The sequence below is a fragment of the Corythoichthys intestinalis genome, chromosome 13 (genome assembly GCF_030265065.1).
Source record: "Corythoichthys intestinalis isolate RoL2023-P3 chromosome 13, ASM3026506v1, whole genome shotgun sequence".
NCBI lineage: Eukaryota > Metazoa > Chordata > Actinopteri > Syngnathiformes > Syngnathidae > Corythoichthys > Corythoichthys intestinalis.
The window spans coordinates 15,052,311-15,058,495 of record NC_080407.1 but is presented as its reverse complement, the minus strand read 5'-3'; positions in this window follow the sequence as shown (position 1 = coordinate 15,058,495).

Here is a 6,185-nt window from a genome sequence, read left to right as displayed (position 1 = left end):
ACCACCAATTGTGAAAGTTCTCCTACTTGAAAAGATTAGAGAGGCCTGTAATTGTCAACATGGGTAAACCTCAACCATGAGAGACAGAATGTGGGAAAAAAAGCAGAAAATCTTATTGTTTTTCAAAGAATTTATTTCCAAATTAGAGTAGAAAATAAGTATTTGGTCACCTACAAACAAGCAAGATTTCTGGCTGTCAAAGAGGTCTAACTTCATCTAACGAGGTGTAACGAGGGTCCACTCGTTACCTGTATTAATGGCACCTGTTTTAACTCATTATCGGTATAAAAGACACCTGTCCATAACCTCAGTCAGTCACACTCCAAACTCCACGATGGGCAAGACCAAAGAGCAGACAAAATTGTAGACCTGCACGAGGTTGGGAAGACTAAATCTGCAATAGGTAAAACGCTTATTGTAAGGAAATCAACTGTGGGAGCAATTATTAGAAAATGGAAGACATACAAGACCACTGATAATCTCCCTCGATCTGGGGCTCCATGCAATATCTAACCCTGTGGCGTCAAAATGGTAACAAGAACGGTGAGCAAAAATCCCAGAACCACGCGGGGGGACCTAGTGAATGACCTACAGAGAGCTTGGACCACAGTAACAAAGGCTACTATCAGTAACACAATGCGCCGCCAGGGACTGCCAGACGTGTCCCCCTGCTGAAGTACACGTCCAGGCCCGTCTGCGGTTCGCTAGAGAGCATTTGGATGATCCAGAAGAGGACTGGGAGAATGTGTTATGGTCAGATGAAACCAGAATAGAACTTTTTGGTTGAAACACAGGCTCTCGTGTTTCGAGGAGAGATAATACTGAATTGCATCCGAAGAACACCATACCCACTGTGAAGCATAGGGGTGGAAACATCATGCTTCGGGGCTGTTTTCCGGCAAAGGGACCAGGACGACTGATCTGTGTAAAGGAAAGAATGAATGGGCCGATGTATCGAGAGATCTTGAGTGAAAATTTCCTTCCATCAGCAAGGGCATTGAAGATGAGACGTGGCTGGGTCTTTCAGCATGACAATGATCCCAAAAACACAGCCAGGGCAACAAAGGAGTGGCTTCGTAAGAAGCATTTCAAGGTCCTGGAGTGGTCTAGCCAGTCTCCAGGCCTCAACCCCATAGAAAATCTGTGGAGGGAGTTGAAAGTCCGTGTCGCCCAACAACAGCCCCAAAACATCACTGCTCTAGAGGAGATCTGCATGGAGGAATGGGCCAAAATACCAGCAACAGTGTGTGAAAAGCTTGTGAAGAGTTACAGAAAACGTTTGGCCTCCGTTATTGCCAACAAAGGGTACATAACAAAGTATTGAGATGAACTTTTGGTATTGACCAAATACTTATTTTCCACCATGATTTGCAAATAAATTCTTTAAAAATCAAACAATATGATTTTCTGTTTTTTTTTTTTTTCCACATTCCGTCTCTCATGGTTGAGGTTTACCCATGTTGACAATCATAGGCCTCTCTAATATTTTCGGGTGGGAGAACTTGCACAATTAGTGGTTGACTAAATACTTATTTGCCCCACTGTATATGCCAAATGGTCTGTGTTTACAGATATCCTTGCTATGATTTACAGTAATTGCCATTCTTCACCGGGTTCTGTCTTTTATCAGTTTTTGAGAAATGCAAAGAGCGAGACCTTCCATTTTCAAGGTGAAGGTTGTAATGGGTGAATGTCTTGCCACAAAAGTGAATGTAAAATTGTATATAAGTGCTGTCGTGATTGAGCAGTGTTTTCAGGATCGATGACGTGATAAAATATGGAAGAGCCGTGATGACAAAGGTAGCGTAATGTACTATTTTATATTTGTTCTTCTTTTTATTCTGTATTTCTGTTCTTTGTATGACCAAAGTTATGCCACGCTATTTTCATTTGATGACATCATCAGCAATGAAGGTTGTTATCATCTCCTTAGTGTGTTTTTCTGATCATGAGCGCAACCACAATGTTGTAGCAAAGTACTATCATGACTTATAATATAGCATAGACTTAATTACCTTATGAAGTCTATGAATATAGTGATATTTCATGGGATTTTAAAGAAAAATGCACCATATTTATAACAATAACTAGCAGTATGGCCTAGCTTTGCTCAGGTTTGTGTAACATGAATGCAATACAACCGAATGGCAGATAAAACACTTTCCTTAGAGATGCAGCTATAATAGTAAAATGACACCACGTGTGTACTCACTATTGTTTGAGCATCGCAGAGAAGAATGAGATTTTATGTTTCACACTTGCTGCTCTTGTGCCCCATATACCACACGACCTCAAGAGACGGCGCCTTTATGAACAGTGGGGGTGCACGATATCCATTTTTTAAAAAAACGATATCGATAACTTCCTGCTCCTCAGAGCCGATACCGATATCGATAACCAATAATAAATATATAATTTTTTGAGTTTTTGAACACCTGGAGGTTTTAAAAAAACAACAACTAGTGGTTGATTCAACATAGATTTGCCTTTGAGCTCACCAGATTTTTTATAATGACATGAACGAAACAGTGCGTTTCACTTCTGCACTGCCCGACAGCCAGCTAAGAATGAATGCACTTCCATAAACCACAAGGCTTGGTCTTTTTTTGCTTTTATGGGAAGACACTCGTCTTAATATTGTTAAGGTACAACAGAAAAATACACATATTCAATACTCAATATACAACAAACTGCAAAATACACTTATATACACAACTATTATATGTATACCATTGCACACTAGCTTGAGCTACTAAAGCATTGGCTGGTTTCTATAACACAACTTATGAAGTTCTGTACATATGACCCTTCACCACAGAAGTAAACATATATTGCACATCCATATATTATAGTAAACTTAAAATACTGAGATATATTTCCGAGGTGGAAACGTAACAAAGCATTCACGACTGTCAATGCTACCGCTAGACACCGCAATGTGTAAGTGATTGAACCAAACTACTGTAACAAAAAATAGATACAGTGAATTATTCTGACCAGCAGGTGGGAGCAATTCCCCGCAAATGGTTAACCGATTCCCATACAAGTGTGTAAACTGTAAAGCCAGAACAGTACATATTAAAGGTCCTATTATAAATGTTATTGGAATTATTGGGACGACGTCATAATTCCTATTGTCGGACCAATAATTGTCGTGCACCAGTAATGAACAGAAAACACAAGAACATAACAACGGCAACCACCGCTCTCAGTCATGGTTGCCACAACTACCCATGAACCACTGTGGGCGTAACACACAATAAATAACAGTCTCAACAGTATGCACATACAGCCGAAATGAATCCCTGTAATATTCTGGAAAATTGTACATTTGTTGTCATCACAGCACATACCATAAAGTTCGAAAGCCAAATGCAAGATTGCAATCGCAAGAAACGCGTCTTTTGCCCAAAAGACGGCGCTGTTACCTCCACAATCATGGATTTTCTGTGTTAATTTCTGGAGTTTCGAATTAATTTTCCGCACAAGATGGAGACCTACAAAGATCAAACGCATCTAAGAATAGAAACTAAGTACAACTGTGTAAAATTTCGTCAAAATCCGTCCAGCCGTGTCAGAGTCCATAGGAATCAAACACACAGTCAAAGTTCCGTTTAGTTTATAGTATAAAGTGAGATATACTGTAATCAGATAGATATAATACTTGATGGAATCTGGCCTTTTACCCAGATTGCCGGAATCACGCCAGCCAAACCGCTGGAACGGCGCCAGCGCAATTCCAACGACCCAGGCCGGCGGTAAACCGGCAACCTGGCCAAAAGGCCAAACTCCATACGTTCACCTTAGTCTTAACCCCTTGTACTGACTCCACAAATTGAATATTTATTCCAAGTCAGCAGCAATCATTCACCACAGAGAGACCCAGGCGAGGAAGCAAACTGGATCCGGGGTCACCATATCACAAGTCAAAAAAAGATTCCCGATAAAAATGACAACGATTAGTTAGACATTTAGTCTTTTAAAGGCTCTGGTGAGGCGTGGTCCGAAAGAAAGGTTTGTTTGGGCGTTGTTTAGGATTATTCTCTGTGTAGATTAGGCAGGAGGGGTTTTGGGGGTTACTGTTGTCAGGACAACAAGAGTTGAGGATTTTGCTACCTCAGCGCCACGTGATTGCTGGGTGTCAACTTCTCAGTCGTGGGTTCCTCGTTATCAGATATTCCTTGTGGCTAGTCAGGATGTACCGCCATTTGTTCTGGACTGTCCAGAAGAGCAGATTCCGGGATTTGGTGGTGCAGACGTGGGCTTGTAGATGTCTTTCCTATCACCTGCATGTCAGCGCCAATCTTGCTCAGTCAGCTTTTGTAGTCAGGAGTCGCCCTGTATCTGTTCTGCCCTTATCTGCCCTTTGTCTTGGGTCACATCATTTTGTACCCGAGAGCTCTTGTTCATAAAGTCTTCGAAGAAAAGCAATCCATGGTTGGGGTCGAATTCCTTTCTCTAATTGAGCTATCGAGGTAACACTTGTCTTGGAGTTCAAATTTGAGCTTCCCTGACACTTGGCGCTGCAAATTCTAATCATTTCAAGTCCAACTGTTCATATTATCAAATATATTCTGCTTGTTTTTTCTGAAACTATGACTTAAATGCTATTTATTTTATATTGGGTTAGAGTACTACAAACAGTAAATACGAGAAAGGATGCAATACCCTTCATTCTACATTAAAACAATACATGATAACTGGGGTTATTCCGATCATGTTTTTTTGCTCCCGATCGAATCCAGATCGTTTTAGTTTGAGTATCTGCCGATCCCGATATTTCCCGATCCGATTGCTTTTTTTTTTGCTCCCGATTCAATTCCAATCATTCCCAATAATTTTTCCTGATCATATACATTTTGGCAATGCATTAAGAAAAAAATGAATAAAACTCGGACGAATATATACATTCAACATACAGTACATAAGTACTGTATTTGTTTATTATGACAATAAATCCTCAAGATGGCATTTAGATTATTAACATTCTTTCTGTGAGAGGGATCCACGGATAAAAAGACTTGTAATTCTTAAAGGATAAATGTGACCTTGTATATTGTGACTAAATATTGCCATCTAGTGTATTTGTTGAGCTTTCAGTAAATGATACTGCAGCCATTTAACTTCAGCCCAAATGCATGATGGGAAGTGCAACCATGACTGTGCGTAGTGGTACCAATTGATATATCTTCTCTGCGTTGGTAAAGAACATAGGGTGTTAAGAAAATGATCAACTACTACCTGTCTTCCCCACATTGCCTCCCACGTTATTTTTAATCGCTGAGAGAGGTATTGTAAGGCTTTAACCACATAAAAAATGGCTCCAAAGGCTGTCAAAATTCTCTCTCCTCATTATACGCTGCCTTTTAGAGCTATCTATAGGTAAAACGGCGTCTTTATAGATTAAACGTGTCTTTATAGATTGAACGCGACAATGCGTAAGTGGGTCGTGCAGCGCATGCGTGAATTATTAAATGTGATGAATTTAAAAAAATTAATTACCGCCGTTAACGCTATAAATTTGATAGCCCTACTTTAAGCCAAAACTACTCTGGATGAGTGTAAGACATTTTGTCAGTCATTTTAAATGCAATTAAAAAACAATTTAGATTAAAAAAATATATATATATATTAAAAAAAGGCATGTCCGATATTTTTTTGCCGATTCCGATACTTTGAAAATGACGTGATCGGACCCGTTCGATTGGGATGCCGACTGATCGGGACATCTTTAAAAACAATACATGATAACATTGTTTTATTATGAAAAAAGATTTGCAGCAAGTCACTCCCTTACAGCAGGGCTGAGAACCAAAAGTGGTATTTGCCATGTGGCAAAATTGATTTACCCATGTGGCATTTTTTTTTGCCATGTGGCAAAATGGATTTTGCCATGTGGCATTTTTTTTGCCATGTGGCAAAATGGATTTTTCCATGTGACATTTTTTGGGGGTATGTGGCAAAATGGATTTTGGTTTGTTGCATTTTTGGGGGGGTGGGGGGTGGCCTTTTGGGGGGGTATATGACAGTTTTGAAGGCCATGCACGTCCATGCCATTGACGACTATGAACGTCCAAATTTTCCATTCATTTTAAATGGCAGAAAAACATGCGTGGCTGTGATTTTTGACCATACACTTAGCATTACGTCGCATTGACATTCAACTGGCAACCAAGTCAGGTTAT